Source organism: Canis aureus, chromosome 22 (genome assembly GCF_053574225.1).
Source record: "Canis aureus isolate CA01 chromosome 22, VMU_Caureus_v.1.0, whole genome shotgun sequence".
NCBI classification, from domain to species: domain Eukaryota; kingdom Metazoa; phylum Chordata; class Mammalia; order Carnivora; family Canidae; genus Canis; species Canis aureus.
This window is the reverse complement of record NC_135632.1, coordinates 9,686,582-9,707,199: the sequence shown is the minus strand read 5'-3', so window position 1 is coordinate 9,707,199 and position 20,618 is coordinate 9,686,582. Positions and strand designations below refer to the sequence as shown.

The 20,618-nt window shown below is 34.2% G+C and overlaps 1 long non-coding RNA gene across 1 annotated transcript; it reads right to left on the bottom strand.

The window, feature by feature from the left end:
* Positions 1-1,919: 1,919 nt before the first annotated feature.
* Positions 1,920-4,831, bottom strand: LOC144294295 (uncharacterized). Its single transcript, XR_013361717.1, has 2 exons — positions 4,721-4,831; positions 1,920-2,418 (listed from the first exon to the last, which is right to left on the bottom strand). It is a non-coding gene; the product is annotated as an uncharacterized LOC144294295 (long non-coding RNA).
* Positions 4,832-20,618: the final 15,787 nt, after the last annotated feature.

Genomic DNA, 20,618 nt, shown 5'->3' with positions numbered 1-20,618 from the left:
TAATAAAATTGTTTTGAGGAGTGCTGTGAATGTAAAATATGAACACAGAATAATGTGCTTAATGAACTATAAAAATAAAAGGGTAGATTAATGTCCTGTGAAACTTTAGCAAGTTAATTACAATACACTGAGAGGCAAAAGCATATGTATTGTACTTAGCACGGTGTGGGAAGGGAATTTTACATATTCCTGGTTCATAGGTGATCACTGGTGTGCTGCATCACAGAAAGAAAAAAGGCATGATATTCATTAAGGACAGAGTGGGGAAATTAAAAATGAAGCAATTATGGCAAATGTGTGTGTTGTTTTCAAATTTTAATCATTTATTTAAATGTTCAAATGGCTTCCAAGTGCTATGTTTGGTTTGAAATAAAGTTACCTAAAAGTGAATAAAGTCATTTTTTTAGAGAGTTACATGCAAAGTGATAAAGTCACTGGAAATTGGAAAACTCCCATGGCTCCCACAAAATAATAGTGCGTGAAGGTATGTGACTACATAAAAGAATTAGTTCATTCATTACTTGTTTAGTTAAGTAAGACTTTTAAGAAATAAGAAAATAGCCATGTCATCTTTTCTTATTACAAGCAAAAAATCATACTCATTGCAAACTTTTCAGAAAATTATGAAGAAAATACATTCTACCCAGAGATAACTGCTACTAATATTTCGAGTTATGCATCCTTAGAAAATAGACTTGGAGCTTAACTGCCTTGAGCTGTTTGTGTAACCCGCTCTTTTTCTCTTAATAATGTGGTATGTACACTTTTTAATGTCAACCATTTTAAATGATCGTAAACCCCCCCTAACAATGGACATTAAGTTCTTACCATTTTAAGAAATATAAACGAAACTGCAATAAGCACCCTTGTACATATACCCTCAACACACTTACCTAATTACATTCTTAGGAGAACTATCTAATAACCTCAATTTATATTTCTAAATTGATGTCTATAAAGGTATCAGTGCACAACTCACACTCACATTAATACTAAAAATGTTGATGTTTAAGCCCTAACAAATTTCTTACCTGAAAAATATCTGCCTAGACAACTTTTCATGTTTTATGGGCACATATATTCTTTTATGCATGATCCTACATTTTCTTTGTTGTATTGTTCATTATAAATTTCTGTGTAATTCAAACTATTTGCCTTTTCCTTAGAAAGTTATTCCTAGGGCAGCCCGGGTGGCTCGGTGGTTGAGCGTCTGCCCTCAGCCCAGGGCATGACCCTGGGGTCCTGAGATCAAGTCCTACATTGGGCTCCCTGCATGGAACCTGCTTCTCCCTCTGCCTGTGTCTCTGCCTTTCTCTCTCTCTCTCTCTGTGTCTCTCATGAGTAAATAAATAAAATCTTTAAAAAGAAAGAAAGAAAGTTATTCCTACCTTAAAATAATAAAAATAATTTTCTAAGTATTCTTTTTATTTTGTGATTATTTTCTTCCCATTAAATCATTAATTCATTTCAGATTTTTGCATTAATTCATTTGAAATCTTTGGTATGAGGAAAGGATGCAGTATTTTTTAATCAAAATCAAATTGTTCCAATACCACTTATTCTTTAATCCATCCTCTCCTCTTGCCCCATAAGAAAAATGCCAACTTTATTATATGTTAAATTCATATATATATATATATATCTGTTTTGGGAATTTTTAGTGTATTCCATTGTTCCCCCCCCCCCATTTTTAACCCAGGAACAATTTGATTATATTTTTATAATAGTCTTCCAATGTCTGGAAGAGCAAATCTTTCTTTTTTTATTTTAAATTATTTCTCTGGTTAAATTCACACATTTATTACTTTAATGAACAGAAAAATATTAAAGATGAATTAATATACAATCACTAATGTTTTAAATATTACTTCAGAAGAGTAAATCTATAGTGCCTATTGTAAAGGATAAGGCATAAGAAGTAATATTTACAGATTTTATTATACATAGAGCCTGTCTTTTCAAATTTCCTTAAGGTCCAGAGGCACATTTTATAAACATGCATTCTATTTTTTGGAGTAAGTGTTCCAAAATGTCTTCTTGACTTTCCTTTCATTTATTACATTACTTTTCTTCCCTTGAGTGATATTTTTCATTGGCTCTGCAGATGTTTTGTTTCCTGCTTCTTATGGCTGTGGAGGAGCTCAGCATGAGGCTAGGATTCCTGTGAGTGGACCCTCCTTGAACTCTCTCCCAGTTACCCCAGTTGATCATTAGACTTGTAGCTGGAGGGTTGGACACAGTGTATTGCTTGTGTTTGGCTGTTCAACTACCTCTTGCACTGAAGGACCCTGACATGGGGTGTGAGGCAGCCATACTGTATGCATTCTCGGATCACTCTCCTGTCCTTGGCTATGGATACATCTGCCAGCATCTTCTTGATCTCAGTAGCTTGACCATCGTGAGGACATCTCCACCTCACTAGAAGTGATGGGTGAAAGACTTGTGACTCAAGTGCTTTTGTTTGCTGCTTAACCTACCTACATATAAGTGAGGTTTAGTTTTTCCAAAACTATCCTTCAAGAAAGTAGATTTTGCCTTATATGTGACTTCTTATAAAACCTTCTCTTTTAGTGGGCTGTATCTCAATTAGTTTATTTTTAACCTAAAAAATTTGAAGGGAAGATCTCAGACTGAACGACTGTAGTCAATGGTAGACAGGTCTCACATGCAGCCTTGGCATTTATTCCTGGTGGTCTGACAAATGTGAACCATGTTTGAACTTTCCAATGGGAATATGTAAGTTGTTTGATTGATACAATTAAAATATTTTATAATGTTTTCTCCAAACTGCTCTACTTTCACCATCCCTTAAAGTCTAAAATGATTTCATTCTTTCAAATGCTCCAATGCTGAGACATTTTAAAGAAAACCAAAAAGAGCAGTATGTTGTTCAATTATTTCAAAGAGCTTTTCAAATGAGATGTAACCTCAATCTAGTGTGATCAGTAACAGCCACTCTCTATAGAAATTAAATCTTAGTAAATATTTTATTAAAATAATGCTATTTACTGGGCACCTGGGTGGATCAGTTGGTTAAGCTTCCAACTCTTGATTTCGGCTCAGGTCATCATCTCCTTGTTGAGATTCTCTACCTCTGCCCTCCCCCCACTCCACTTTCTCTCTCAAATAAATGAATAAATCTTTTTTTTTTTTTTAAATCTACACACAATCCTAAAAAAAAAAAAAATCTACACACAATCCTAGTGTTCAATTTTCATATATCCCCCAATGCCAGGGATCTATATTTAGCTTGTTACATCTAGACTTTCATTTATATAAGAAAAAGAAGAATGTAAGTTGTTTAACATTGTGAACATTCCTCAGCCCCTGTGTGCAAACTGTTACAAATACTGATGCGATTTGTGAGTACCTCGGGAACTAAGCCTTAGAACAAGAAGAGCAAGAAAATTGATGGTTGATACTATTGGGAAACTAATCTTTATTGTACAAAGTATATTATATTCACACTATCTGAAGTGAAAGGTTTTAAAAATTAGTCTCTTTCCCTTCCCTAGTTGCTTTGGCTACAAAAAACCTTCTTGAACTTGATACTGTACCCATCCCTGTGGCACAACCTGCAGTTCACCAAGACTTACAGATGTACTCAGCAAGAGCTGTGAACAAGAGTTCTGGGGGCCTGGGTGACCCAGTTGCTTAAGCATCTCGGGCTCTTGATTTTGGCTCAAGTCATGATCCCAGGGTCGTGAGGTCGAGCTCCACATAGTGTTCTACACTCAGTGGTGAGTCTGCTTGAGATTCTCTCTCTCCCTTCGCCCCACCCCCACCACTCATGTGTGTACGTGTGGGGTGTGTGTGTATGCATGTGCTCTCTCTCTCTCTCTCTCTCTCTCTGAGTTCTTTCTCCCAGAGTCTGAATGATGTCAATCCCAGAGTCCATATTTAGCTGTATGGTGCCAGTGCTGAGCACTGAACTCTTTGAGACCAAGGGGCCTATGTGTGTAGTAATAAATTTGCTTTTGCATGTTTCTGATAGACAAGACATATGAGATTCTCTGAGGTGCCTGGCCCAGGGCAAATTTACCTCTTTCTGAGTCTCTACTGCTCACTAATGAAGGACAGTGCTGGGGATAAGGTACCAGAGAGCCTTTCTGCTTTCCTCATGGCTCACTTCTGTTCCCATTCTTCAACCTAGCACCACTCAGAATTGCCTCACTTGTTAGCCCCCCGAGATTTAAAAAAAAGCTACATATTGAAACTCTATGTTGTCTATTGATTCCCTTCAAATTTTGTTATATCTGGCATATATGCTTCAGAGGCTATGTGTGTATGTGTGTGTGTGTGTGTGTGTGTGTGATTATTGCCACTTTTGACTTTCATTAAGGATAGAATATACTCTATTTTTAGCTCTTTTCATTCATCCTGGCATGTTTTTGAGAAAAGAAAGAGAAAAGCATGCAGTCTCTGCTGACTGTTTTAAACATTCCTGAATACTTTTTAAATCTAAGAATATTTATGGCTGAATTCATAAAATTCATTGTATTCAGAATGAAAAGGCAGATTCAAGCACTTTAACTGGATTGTAAAAGTCACATAATAAAATTCAATAGCAATGTATTTAGGCCTTTAAGATAACATAAACTATTTAGGCCTCCTATGTCTATTTGTATTTTTAGATTATGGCCTAAAGCATGTAAATAATTATAAGAAAATAACATTGGAATCAGAACTAGAAAGATTAGCTGGAAATGAAAGTGCATACCTTTTGTCTGACAGCTGCAAAGTCTTGCTTAGACTCTGTTCAGATGTATTAATAGCACTATTATGACAGAACACAATGGTGTCATCATGTACAGGATATTTCTTCAGGCTGGGGAGCAATCGTGTGCAAGTGACATATTAACAAAGCACATTTGTTTCATTTTGATAGTGTTAATTAGTGCCTCTTCTATAATTATTGTCATCTGGTCTCGTTTTCACCTCCCTTCCTTTTGCTGGTAAAATCCAATTTTCATTTTAGGTGAGGTTAGCAGAGCGGGCCTCAACATAAAGAACTGTATGGATGAGACAGTACACAGGCTTCGACTTTAATATCAAAACAGGTTGAGTGTAAAAGAATCCAAGAAATGAGGAAAAATGACATAAGGAAAAGAATACATTTATATTGATATCCAGATGAGTCTTTGTAGACCATGGAACCGGGAATTCAAAGAGGATCCTGAAGAGTCTATCTGTACATTCATCCAATTTCAATACAAAAATATATTATAACTTGCTTAATTGAAAAAGTTCTGAGAAAACAGATAATTGAGTTAATGGAATTTTTACTCTGAAATTGATCTTTGTTTCAGTAAATATTGGTTAGAAAGCCTTCTAAAATAATTATTGTCAGTGCCTCCTTCTACTTTAGTAAAAGGCAAGCAGATATTTTGTAGAGATGGAAGATTATGTAATACTTTGGTTCATTTTGTTCACTAAATAATCTTTTTTTTTTAAAAAAAGATTTTATTTGTTTATTCATGAGAGACACAGAAAGAGAGGCAGAGACACAGGCTGAGGGAAAAGCAGGCTCCATGCAGGGAGCCCGATGCAGACTCGATCCCAGGACTCCAGGATAACGCCCTGGGCTGAAGGCGGTGCTAAACCACTGAGCCACCCGGACTGCCCTAAATAATTTAGTCTTAAACTAGCATACTGATTGATTAAAACTTCATCAGGGGAACTGTAGCACAAAATCTAGTAGTTAATATTTTGAAAAGCTCCTCTGTTTTACTGTCATCTTAATTTTATTTAATTATATTTTATTTCATTTCATGTCATGTCATTTTTTGGTAAGAGTCTGGTGTAGACAGTTTAGATCTGCATTTCTGCATTTGTCTTGGAAGTGGTTTTGCTAATCTGTCCTCTTTCACGTACTTCAGAAAATCCCTGACACTTTTTCTCTCCTTCATACTATCAATTTTTCTCTCTCTCCTAGGTCATTCCCACTAATATGCAAACATTACTCTGCTCCCATTCCACTGTAGTCCTTTCCAATTATGCTCTTGTGCCCACCACATTACCCACACTTTGTTTTTCAGGTTCACCTCCATCTTGCTCAATTGATAGTCACACTCTCGACCCTTTTCTTACTAGACCCTTCACTGACATTTACTTACTCCATTGATCATTTTCCCCTCCTTGGTATGCTTTCCTCCTCTTGGCTTTTAGCTCACCACACTATTTTGGTTTCCATCCTCCCTCTATGCTCATTCCTTTTCAATCTTCTTGTGCCTGGTTCTTCTGTGATCCTCTTAATGTTGGAATTTTTTCCCAATCTACACTTATTCTCTTGATGACCTTATCTAGACTCAGGACTTTACACATTATCTCTAAATCAAGAGCTCCCAAACATTTATCTCCATTCCAGACCATTCACCTGAAATCCAGATGTGTATGTATATCCAACCACCTGCTCAGTGTCTCCACTCAGAAGTATAATAGATAAACTTAACATGTCCAAAACTGGACTCCTGATCTTCTTCCAAAAATCTACTCTACTTAGAGCTTCAGGAGACTGTAATGCTTTCGTTTTGGTTGCAAAACAAAGGTTGCTAGGATAACCAACCACCCAAGTTTCCTGGGGACTGAGGGAATCCTCAGGATGAAGAACTTTCAAACTTCAGCAACTGTGAAACTCCTGAGCTAACCAGAATAAATAAACCTTATCAGTTGCTAAAACCAAGGACCTTAGGGCCATCCTTGATTCTTTCTCTCACATCGCATATCTAATATATAAGAAAATCCTGTTGGTTCTACCTATAAACTAAGTAGTTTGCACCATCTTCATTGCTATCACCTGGTCAAGCCACCACCCCTCTCTTGCATTCCTGAAACAGCCTCTAACTGGTCTTCCTATTTCCACCCTTCCTTCTTCTATCATGCATTTTCAACAGAGCTCCCTGAGTAATCTTTTTAAAAATATAAGCCAGATAATGATATTCCTTATTTCCCAAATTCTATAATCCCTTCCTGTTTCAGGGTGGAAGCTAAAATCTTCACATAACATCTGAACCTGCATGGTCTAACTCTAGCTCCTGTTTTATACGGGACCCCCTCCCACCAGCCTGTCAATTACTACAACTTGTGTGATTATTTTCCTTGTTTATTGTGTTTTTAGTCACATTAGTTTCCTTACTGTTATTTTCTGTAGCTAGGCTACGACTTTAGGACTTTTTGCCTTGTCCATTCTTTCTGCGTAGAACACCCCACATATCTTCATGATTAGCTCTTTCATTTCCTTTAAGTCTGCCTCAAATGTCACTATTGTTATGATGATCATACCATTAAAAATTCCACTATCCTCCATTCCAGATCTCTCTTCCCATGTTCTATTTGCTTTTAATCTTTTAAAATATTTTAAAATAGAATAAAATCTTTCTACATAATTTATATATTTATTATATTTATTTTTCATGATCTGTCTACTCTTGGTAGGATATAAGATCCAGAAAAGCAAGATAATAAAAAAAAAACAAAACAAAACTCTTTCTTACTTGAGAAATACCAAGTGCCTAGAACAATACTAAATATTGAACAAAGGCATTTATTTAACTTCACTTCTGTAAGTACGTTTCAAGATCCCCCTATACCCATAGCTCCATCCCAGATACCTATAGAAGGTTCCAAAGATGAATAAGACATTGTCCTTAAATTTGAGGTACTTACCATCTGTTTGCAGAGTTGAGATATAATACAATTATTGTGGAAGTGATTAAACATTACAATGTGTGGTAATAGCTGCAAGCCTTCTGACTATGAGAAAATCTGAGTTTTTTTTAATCTGAAAAATTAGTTATTTACTGTAGGGGTTACCTAGAGACTCTTTCAACTCTAAAACTATAATGCTTTATGTTTTTACAAATTATTAATGTGAATGGACTACAAAATACAGATGGGTATGGCTAAGCCAGGAAAAAGACCTGCACAAATCAACAGATGTATTGTGGGACAACTTGAGAATGAAAAAGTGTTATAGCACATACCGCAAACCAAGGGGGAAAAGAATATTCACGGCAAGTATTTCCAAGGGAAGAAAGGAGACTACCATGAGCTGAAACCTGAGTGGATGGATCTGAGAACAACAGAGGGTGTGCAGCAAAGTTCTCATGGCCTCCAAGGTGAAAGTCAGTGCAAGAAAATCCGTGTGTGAGCCTGGGACAGTTTAGGCCTTGAGAATTAGTGAAGTATGCAGTAACCCCCTTCCCAATCTCCTCTGATTTTCAAAGGGACAGAACTCACTCTGGGAAAACTGGGAAAAACAAACATGCCTGATGCCAGAAACAAAATTGAGCAGAAATGACTGAAATAGAGGTTGAAGTATCAGATGGTGGGAGAGGGTAGAAAGGAGGATACAGTTCCTAAAATGTACTTTAACAATGAGATATAACATCTGAAGCTGAAAGCACTGTCCAGGTCGATGAGGCTTGTAGAGTTTATGGGCTATGTATAGTTCTGAGGGCTGAAAATCTTTCTAGCAGATAAATCTGTAGAGAGAGACCATATTCTTAGCCCTTTTGGTTACAACAGAAGAGTAAGCCCTTAAGCCATATGTCTCAGTCCATTCAGGCTGCTATATATATATAGCCTATAAGCAGCAGGAATTTATTTCTTATGGTTCTGGAAGCTGGAAGTCCAAGACTGGGGTGCTGGAATGGTCAGGTAAAGGTTCTCTCTCTGGTTCTAGCTGGCACTTTATTGCTGTGTCCTCATATAGTGGAAGATGCTAGGGGTCTCTCTTGAGCCTCTTTTATAAGGCACTAATCCCATTCATGACTTCACACCTCCTAAAAGCCTCACCTCCCAATACTATCATCTTTAGGAGTTAGAGTTTCAATATATCAATTTAAGGGGGACACAAACATTTAGACCATAGGACCATAATATCAGGAAAGCTACACTATTGTCTGCTCCCCTTCTAAGGAGCCGCTTTCTAATAGCCTAGGGAAATGTATCTCCTTTTAAAATGTGGAGGAAAATACAATCTAACTCTAGTAAAAGTTATTGCAAATATAGTGATGTGTTCCAACAGACAATAAGAACACATCAGGAAAATACATGGCCTCAAACAGATGGGAACTCTAACATATTTCAAAGTAACATAAAGAAAATGCTAGAAATTTTGGAAGACTAGCACAATTAAGACATTTTAAATCTCAAAAAAAAAGACATTTTAAATCTCAAAAAGAATGTGGTTAGATGATAGGAAGATATGAAGGAAGAATTGGCAAAAATCAAAGTGAATTGAAAAAGAAAAAGAAAATATTTAGAAATAAAACTAATGCATGAGGCACCTGGATGGCTCAGTTGGTTAAACAACCAACTCTGATTTTGGCTCAGGTCATGATCTAGGGTTGTGAGATCAAGCCCCATATTGGGCTCCCAGCTGGGTGTGGAGCCTGCTTAAGATTCTTTCTCTCCCTCTGACCCTTCCCCTGCTTGCATGTGTGTTTGCACATTCTCATAAATAAGTAAATAAACAAACAAACAAACAAATAAATAAATAAATCTAAAGTAAGCAGAACACAGAAGTGAATAGATGCCAAGAGGAATGCAGAATGCCATAAAGGAGGTAAGATAGATAGCTAACAAATGAAAACAAAACAGAAAGATAAAGAAAAATAATAAATGGATTTGAAAACTGATGGAGAAAGCCTGCAAAGTTAAATAAGTATTTAATGATTGTTCTTAAAGATGAACACTAAAGTAATGGAAGAGAAAAAAATATTTAAAACCATAGTTCAACAAAATTTTTCTAGAAAATAAAGAAGACTCTGTGTACATGGAATCAGAGAAGTCAATACCAAGATTATAGCCTAGTAAAACTATTAGACTTTAAAAACAAAGAAAAACAACTTTTGGAAATCCAGACCCACCCTGAGCCCCTGAGCCCCACCAACACACACACATATACACACACAAATTGAGTAACAAATAAAGGAAAGAAAATGAAAGTAACATCACGTTTCTCAGCAGCAAAATTTTAAACTATAAAGCAATGAAGCAACATTGTTCAACTATTCAAGAATAAAAAGTGAGCTGAGATTTTTATATCCAGCCAAACATCATTTAGATATCTAGGCTACAAGGATTTATGAACATGCAATACTTGAAAAAACGTTATTCTGATAAAACTTTCCTGAGGAATCTACTACAGAAAGGAGTTTCAGAAAAACATCATATCTGGAGAAGCTTCTTTATAAGGTCTGGGGGCTTTGGCAGTAAGCATTAACAGACTAAAAGGTGGAGATAAAAGTGACAAAGTGCAGTGTGAATACTACAGACTCTGATGTCAGGAAAACAATGCAACCAATTAAAAAAATGGGAAGAGGAGGCATCAAGTAAATAAAAAGTGGAATAAACTTGCTGACCGACTCACTGGTATTATGAATGAAAATACATTATTTAAAACTGACAAGAACTTGAAGCATAAGTATATTTTGCTCAACAGTCATCAACACAAATATTATACTAATAAGAAAAAGAGGAAAAGAAGCAGTTTCTTGCTGACATTGATTAAAGGAAAAAAGAGCAGTTTTAAAAGTTGTTTAAAGTCTCGCAAAATGGTATCTGTATAAAACTAATCATTAAAAAAGTCCAAACCTTCTCAAATAGCAAAGAAAATAACAAAGAAAAAAATGGCAAAGAAAGCAGCTAACATAATGGCATACCTACATTTATACACAGTTACAATACATAATACTATAGTATAGAACTGAGAGCAAACATATTAGTCGCATCCATGTATGTTAGTGGACTTAAGTTATGTAATACAGAGAAAGATTTTCAGATTGACTAAGAAAGCAAAATTCAACTTTATGTTGTATGCAAAAGACATATATAAAATAAAGTGAATTGAAAAGACTAAAGATAAAAGTATGAGCAAAAATATATCAAATAAAGGCAAGTAAGAAGAAAGCAGAGGCCATGATCTTGATCTAAAACAAGGTAGAATTCAGGCCAAGAAGAATTAATACAAAGTAGGACACTCTATAATGCTAAAGGCTACCATTCACAGTGAAGATATTAATATCTATTCACCAAATATCAGTACAGCTTTCATAGAGCAGAAATGATAGGACATGAAAGGAGAAACAGACACATATTAAAAATAGGAAACTTTAGCACACTTTGCTCAGATCTAAATGCATCAAGGGGACAAAATGTTAGCAAGGACATAGAAGACCTGAAAACCATAAGATAGAGTCCAGATATAAAATAAGCACTTTTTCCTCATAGTACAGAATATGCCTTGTTTTCAAGTGGCGCATAAACATCTACTAAAATTAGCTAGATATTAGGTTACAAATAACTCCTGAAATACAAAAGTGAACAACATTGTCAGACTACAATGCAATTAATCCTCAGTTACTAGTAATGATAATAAAGAAGCTCTTCCACCAGAAAATTTAAATAAATTATCTCATATCAAAGGAACAATACAAACCAAAATTTCTATATTATTAGAAAAGAATAATGAGGAAAACATGATGTATTAGGATCTAATAAAAATAAGAATGTCATAAAAGAGCTAGTACAACATCTTGTGTTTGAGAAGGCTTTTCAGCCATAAGGGATTAGAGAGGACCATATTTGCAAGTCACAGTGACTGCAGTGTGGAAAATGACTATCAGGGGAACAGAATCTCAAAGACCAGGTAGCTGAAGTTAGAATGGTAGCCATGGACATGGAGAAAACTGGGCAGATGTTTTATATATAATATATATATTATGCCATATATATATATATATATATATATATAGGCATAATCAGGAAAACTTGGGGAAAGACTGAATATAAATGTAATAGAGAATGAGGAGCAAGGAAGAGTCATGGGTTCATTGCATAGGAACTAAATGGACAGAAGTACCATTCTGTGGGATAGAAAGAAGATTTTGGGTGTTGTGGGGATGGAAAATAATTTACAAATTAAGTTACAAAATAGATAATTCATAATAAGAGAAATTAAAATATCAGTAAAATATGATTGCATTTAACTTTATTCTTCATCAAAAAATACATAAAATAAAGATATAATTTTTAACCTATCAAATTAGTAAATTATTTCTTTAAGATTGATTTATTTGAGAAAGAGATAAAGAGCACACACACACACACACACACACATGTGAGTAGGGGGAGGGGCAAAGGGAGAAGGAGAGAGAGAGAATCCTCAAGTAGATTCCTTGCAGACCATGTTGCCCAATGCAGGGCTTAATCCCAGGATCCTGAAACCATGACCTGAGCCAAGAGCCAAAATCAAGAGTTGGCCACTTAACAGACTCAGCTACCAAGGTGCCCCTCAAATTGACAAATTATTGATGACAGTGATAAAATGAACACTTTAATACCCTGTTAAAGTTTTACAAACTTAACATTTCTGATTAGCGATAAGGAAATACATGATCTATGACCTATAAGTCAATTTCTAGGAATGTATTCTGCAGAACTAATTGGTCACTGGGACCAATATCTGTACACAAGAATGCCAATCACAGCCTTATGCATAGTAGCAAAAATTTTATGCTATCATCACAATCACTAATTTTCATGATGTAAATTTAAAATAACAAATGTTAAAGTATACCAACATAAAGTAAGCATCTATATTAATTATGGTTAAGGCATTTTGGGTTCACACCAATGGAGAGTTCTTTGGCATTAGAAAGCTCTCTATACCAAGCTTCATTCTAAAAATACAGATGTAGTAAATTCACATAGCGTAAGCAATAGAAATCTATCAAAAGTAAAATACCATACAAAGCTACAAAAAGAAAAATAATGAGTAGCATAACATTCCTAAAGACGGTGAAAACATGCTATAACGACATACTTTAAAAAAATTAAAGCTACTACAGACTCTTTCAAAATAAGTTAAAAGTTATTAAGAATATTATTCAAAAGATAAAAGATCGAAAACAAGAAATAGAGAACTCAGAAATTAAATTATGTCAAGCAAGATTAGATGAGCTTTATAGAGAGATTAGAATTAGGATTTCTCATGTGAACACAGAGAGCTTAGATTATGGATATTGCAGAACACACACCCACATACAGACAGGACAAAAGACATGAAAAATATTCCAAAACGTTCCTGGTGTATATCCCTAAGTGGTAGAATTAAAGGTGATTTAAACATTATCTTTCTTATCCATTTTTTATACGATAAACACACATTCTCTTCATAAACCCATTTTGTTGTGGGAAGGATCTCAGGTGCAGAAGATGGAAATAATGATGCTTCTCAATTCATGACATTATCATCATTTGTCCACATAAGGCATTCTTCTTTTTTTATTTATGTGGGATTTTCCCCCTTACTTCCATCCCTATTTCTATTCCTCTTCCTTCCATAAGCAACCATCCTCATATATTTAATGCATACCACTTTGTTTATGTCTTCTTATATATATATTTTTTTACTTTATGAGTATGCATTTTAGTTTATATCAGTGGGGAACTCTTTGAAGTTAGCAAGTTATTTGCACTAAAGTTTATTCTAAAATATACAGATAAAGTAAATTCACATAAAAATATGCAACAGAAATATATCAAGGTAAATACTATATAAAGTTACAATAGAAGAATGAAAAGGAGTAGCATAACATTTTTAAAGGCAAGGAAAGCATGCTATAAGTAGCATACTTTTTAAAAAAATTCAAAACTATTACACACTATTTCAAAATAAGTTAAAAGACATTTTAAAAGATTCAAGATATGAAAGGACAACAGAAACATGAATTTGAACACCTCAGAAATCAGTGACAGAAGTTGAGGAAATTCTAAATATAAGAAAGATTTTAAAAATGAAGACTAAGCTAGTAGAAACTCAAGAGTAAATGAAACAATATCTTGCCTTAGGACAATTACAAAGGTAAAGAGGGTGAAAAGATTTTAAATCAGAAGGAAACGAAGATTTTAAACACGTGAAAGAAAGAGACAAATAGTGAAGGTGGGCAAAGTAGATCCAATATATGAATATAGGAGTCCCTGAAGAACAAAGCCAAAGCAAGAGAGGAGAAGCAGTATGAAGACCTATAACTTAATACATTGTTCTCAAAACAAACACACAAATTGGAAAACATATATTGAAAGAATATACTTTGTACCTCAGAACATTAATCCATAAAGGTCAACATCAAAACAAATTGTAAAATTCCTGGACTTCAAGAAAAATAAAATATATTATGGGTAGTTAAGCAGAATGATTCTGGGATTTTAAGTGAAATAAAATTAGATTGTCATCAGAGCTTTTGACAGTAACTCTCTAATACCAAAGAAAATTAAATGAGTAATATATTTAGGATATTCAAGGAAAGAAAATGTAAGCCAAATTTTTCTTTTCTTTCCTTCTCTCTTTTCTCTTTTCTTTTCTTTCTTCTTTTTTCTTTTCTTTTCTTTTCTTTTCTTTTCTTTTCTTTTCTTTTCTTTTCTCTTTTCTTTTCTTTTCTTTTCTTTTCTTTTTTTTCTTTCTTTTCTTCTTTTCTTTCTACCATGAAGAAAGTTTGAGAGTTTAAACAGCTTAGATTGTAAAAAGAGACAAATTACCTTTTCTTCTCTTCACTCTAGACAACTTTTGAAAAAAAGATCTCTCTTTAAAAAGTAACAAATAGAAAAAACTTCCCCCAAAATTAGCAATTACTTTTTTTAACCTAAAATATTCACCACCAAAATTAAAGTGCTAGAAATAATATAAATAATAGTCATTTAAAGACACAGCACAGCATTCAAAGTGAATAATTTGGTAAAAGGAAAGCTTACGGATAATTAAAATAATGTTAACACTATAAAATGATAATCATTGCTTTGGAAGAATTTTCTCTATAAAAAACTATTCAAAAAGAGTTTTAGCTTTCTCAAAATTTAGCACTCCAAAAAAAATATTGTTGTTCTTTTCTACAGGCTTTCTACAAGAATGAAAATGTTTTTCCTTGCTTTTTCAACTGACCCCTTAACATATGTTAGATTTTCATTTTATTCTTTATTTCACATAGTTTCTAATTCTCTTCCCATATTCTTTTAGTTATCAACTGATTCCAACTTACGCCTTGCAGTCCTGCTAATTATTGTTCACTGCATTTATAAGCCACCTTAGAATTGTCAGAATTACTGGAAATGTCCTTATCTTGTATCATGCTACATTCATTCACTGTGAGTCTAGAAATTGTGACATTTTCCTTTTTCAATATCAGTATGCATAACTGAAGAAGTTAACTCATTTCCTAAAAAACAGATAGATGAGGAATTTAGATGTTCATTTTATGAAATAAGTCTTCAGGGGGAGATTATCATCTCTTTTAAAAATAAATGTAAATATTTTAAACTACTACTACTACTACTGCTACCACTACTACTAGGGTTTCAAAGCTATCCTCTGGGTTATATGGGCATGCATTAATAACTCCACATCTCCACTCTTTCATCTTTAGCACTGTCATTATCTATCACATTCCACTGGAAAATAAGCTATCTCGTGTTTTGAAGTCTGGATTTCTACTGGGGTCCCCTCACTAAATCAACTATTTCTGAGAAAAACAAAGGGATGCTTGGGTGTTCACAAATTCCACAAATTCATCCTGGTGTCCCTTGTCCAGTCAGCCAGTCACCTCACTTTGGATCACTCTTATAACTACTATAAATAACCTTTCATTTACAACCACTTCATGGGTTGTAAACAGGTAAAACTCTTTACTTTTCTAAAATATAACTAATAACAGAATATAACCTTTTCCTGATATTTCACTGAAGTCTCTGTGATTAAAAAAAAAAGAAGGAAATTATAATGTGGAGGAAAAATAAAACCTTCAAATTAGCCACTGGCACCACAATTTCTGGAGACGGAGATTGAAACCTTCCTCAAAAGATCCCATCTGTCTCCTTGACATTCATTGTGTCATCTATCGATAGGCAGACTACCTCTCCCTAATCAAACTGCCTATGCCCCTAATAAATTCTCTCCAGTTTTCTTTACCTCAGTGAGAATTTATTAGTCACAACATGAATTCTGCTCTAACAGCAACCCCCCAGGTAACAGTGTGAGAGGACTCAGGAGGGAGATGTCCGTGACTGGGACTGAAGATCAAGACCCTACAGCTTCTTGGCCAGAAAGCATGGCCTCTCCGCAATGCTTCCAAGTCGGATATTTGAACTCCAGTGATCATTTTGCTATTACATGTAGGAGGAAATTCACTCATTGGCTTGGATGAAGATTTCCTTTGATAGAACTACACAATGAGGTGTCTGGTTACATCCCATTGGCCAGATCTTAAATGGCCCTTTTAGCTGCAGGACGATGTGCCTCCCCAAGTAAATTCAAAGTTCTCTTACTGAAGAAGAGAAAGAGAAGGAAGAGGAGTGTTCACAGACAACAAGAAATCTCTGGAAAGAGAGGACAAAATCTAAATCTATTTCTTCTTTAGCTCAAGACTCTGGTCTACCTCACCATTATATACCCTGAAATGTCACCAGAGACCCCAGAGAAGAGAGATTTCCATTTCATTTTACAGAATTTTATAGCTCTTCATAATCTCAAACTTTCCATGCCATAGGAAGATCTTTATCTTTTAATAGCTAGGGTTTATTGAGAGTTTTGCCAAACAAAAGATTGGTATGTCCCAAAGATAAAGTCTTCTGTCCTCTTCCAAATTTAACAACATAAAATGTTGGCAGTTTTCAAAATAGATTGTGGCTGTGTATACACACATAGGTGAATATGTGGGTGTGTGTGTACAGGTATTTATAGAAGACAACAAAGATATGCAAATGTTATAACTATTTCTGGCTGGTGACATCATTTGTAGATTCTAAGATTTTTGTGTTTCTTAAATTTCCTGCAAAGGACTTTTCTAAATTATGATAAGAAACATAGTATTTGCAAATCTATATATTGATACTTAATAAATAAATGCCAATGAAATATTTCTGGCTCAGAAGAAAAACATTAATGCATTTAAAATGCAATATCATCTAATGTATAAGTAGCAACTGTAAATTGTAGGTTCCTGATAAACAAACGATCAGAACTGTAAGTAACAGCAGGGTAGGACTCCTAAATTGTATTTAAAAGTAAAGATTTAGCCTCTTCAGTATGCTCATTTAATAAACTTGCAGCTTAGAAGCTTCTTAATTAAGTCTCTCTTGGGTGTACTGGGCTGTGTATGCTGACAAAATATGGAATTCTCCTTTTCTATATTACATGTTGTTAATGCTAATATATATGCATTGCTGTGTCTTTGCAATTTATTTTTAATTTCTCTCCATTTATTTTTGTGCTTATTTTTGTCTTCTGTGAAAACAACCATTTCCTTTAGACAATAAGGTAAAAAATGCATGTGTATGTACCTATGTATGCATATTTATGTGTATTATAATATATATATATGTGTATATAGAAATGTAAAATTTTAATATTTACATGTATATGAATGTTTATGTCTGTGGATATACTTTAATTTCCAATTTTTTCTTTCCATGTATGTTTAAAGCATCACTGAATCCCAGTTGAACATATTAGGCATGGAATAGGCATTGACATTTTCAGGACAAATACTACTTAACTAATGGCTGAGAATATAACTTTATGGAAGCCATAGTGAATAAGGTTATTTGCTGTCAGTCAAGAGTGACTTTGAAAGCATTTAACAATCAGTTGTGCCATGACCACTGATCAATCAAAACAGACACCTATTCAATCAGACCAAGATTTCCAACACTTGCATATCCTTGCTAAATTTCAAACTTTCTCATAAAGTTTTTTGTTTATGGTACAAACCTGACATAGTTTCTGAGAACTTGGACAGAGTTTTTAACAGTCAAACACATGTATTGTGAATTTTTTTCCCATTCCATTAATGGACCTACCAAGGAAGAATGAATGCCCAGCCTTTCTCTTCATATCCATTCACAGACTGCCCCTAGACATCAAAAACAGTTCTGGAAGGAATGGAGATAAGGATCATAAAAGTCATAGAATTTCCAAGGCTTCTCTGCTGGCTCATGGTCACAAAATAAGTACAAAATGTTTTCTTCCTCTTACAGTTTTCTTTACTGACATTGAAGAACCTCAAAGGAGTAGATTATAGCATCATTCCTGGGGACAAATGGAGACCCAACTTGAGTAGTCGCTGAAATGATGCATATTCTGAAGTGTGAGAAGGATTTAGATTTACCATGAGGCAAGATACCTAGCTTTTCTTAGTCTTAGTTTCTTCATTTGTAAAACAGAGAGAAAAATAATACTTTAATTCTTCTGAATTCTTTAATTCTTTAATTCTTATTCAGGTGGCATGGGTATTAATGACATATTTTTTTGTGTAAAGTGTTTGAACTAGTATTGAGCAAATAATAATCACCAGACAGTGATACAAGTATGTATCTGAACACACTGCTTTCTCTGTTTGAGATATTGATAATTCCTTCTATGTTCTAACCAATTATTTGTATGGAGACAATATAGGCAACTCTTCTTCTCCACCCTCACTCTTCCACACGTTTTCTCTTTGGATTTCCAAGTTCGTGATATATTTTAATGCCACTCTTTATACATGTAAATTTCAATTTTTATTTCATTTTTTATTTTGCTAATGAAAATCTAAGTTACCTATGTCCAGGATTAACTGCAGTGCAGTCAGCTATGCATCTAAATTTTAATTGTCTTTGAGAGCTATAATTTTTAGTTTATTGATTAATAAGAATAAAGAGGTCTGGCCCAACTAATAGCAATGATCAGTGGTCATGTGTGATGAGCATGTGACCATTACTCATTTTAACCTAGAGAACTAATTTTGCAAACATTTAATTCTATTTCTGACATATATCTTAGTCATATCGATATGACCACAATTATTTTAAAGGTAAAATAATTTTATGATTTTACCAATATATTGCTGAAGAAAAAGATTGTCATTTTTTAAAAAAACTGGAATAATTAAGTTGATCAAGTATTGGCATCATAAACTTAGCCTTTAGTTTTTGTTTCTCACAAATTTTTCAATGTTAGTTTTGAAGATTAAATTTATGAATTTACTATGAGCAATATAGTATGCACTTCAAATCACAATGTAATTTTTTATAACCTGGTAGGTTATTTCACTTTTACATTTTTCTTAAAGATTACTTATGTTCTGTACACCTACACTGACATCCAGCTTGTTGGAAACAAAACTCCTTGCATTGAATGATCACAGAAGCACAGTTACTCATAACTTATTGTTATTTTAATAGCATTCTAATCCTTCTATCTAATTTCTTTATTCCTAGGAGATTCATTAATTGATATATCACTCTAAATTATCAGAAGTGTAAATATCCGGAGTGTATTTTTCCATCAGTGAAATGTAGGGATCTTTATCTATTTGAGATTGATGTTAAAATAAAAAAGGAATTAAGAGTTGTTCATCTCCTTCACTTTGTAGGTGAAGAAAATGAACCTCAGGGAGATGAGGAAGTTTTGGTGAGTAATACTTAGAATTTTGATCTACATTATTTCCACGTGGAATTGGCTTTTCGGTTCTTTGGATGATTAATTTTATTTGACAAATTTTGATGTGTTAAAATAGTCAAGTGTTGCTATTGAAGTTTCTGATCTCTCCCATGTATCATTCATATTCCATTTCTCTGATACAGATGTAAGAACCAAGAGGTACTCTACAAGATACACATCAATGTTATTATTATCCTCCATTTTCCTTAAGTGCCTATGAAACTTTCCTCCTTTTAAAAATAACCAGTATACAGGGCAGCCCAGGTGGCTCAGCGGTTTAGCACCATCTTCAGCCCAGGGTGTGATCCTGGAGACCCGGAATCGAGTCCCATGTCGGGCTCCCTGCATGGAGCCTGCTTCTCCCTCTGCCTGTGTCTCTGCCTCTCTCTCTGTGTCTCTCATGAATAAATAAATAAAATCTTTAAAAAAATAAAAATAACTAGTATACAAATCTCAAGGAAAAAAATAGCAATTGTATAGATTTTTATATAGATTTTGTAGCCAAAAAGAATATTTCTATAGCTCTGGCTTTAACTTAATTTTTTTTGTATTTAAAATACTGGCAGATTCTGGAATCAGAAAGTTGCATTTAATATTAGTGAATATCAGCCTTTGACATATTAGTAGTGATAAGCTAGCATCTAAGACCCACGGAAACATGTACACAATCAACAAATGTAAAATATATATATATATACACACACACACAACACAAGTGCATACACACACACACACACACACATACACACACACATTATAATGTAATGATCTTGTAGAGCCAAGCCAAGGAAGCTAGACTTACTTAATACTAATCCATGTTTTCTAGCTTCATGGGGGCTTAGATTATTTTCTATTGAGCTTTCTTGTCCACTGCATTAAAAGAGAAAACCATGGACTAATTTTCTAAGCTACAAAGCCTAGCCCTACTCAACCCATTTTAATCTGTAGATGTGCTGAATATGAAAGAAAGACATGAATGAAAATGTGAACATGCTCTTTGGATCATAAAATTCCTAATAAAGTGTGCATTCTTCTCTTGAAATGAATACTCTTATGTGTATAGGTGTGTGAACATTACATGCATTAAAATATCTATATAATAGACTTGAATAGACCTTAATGTGTGCATTTTAAAATGCAT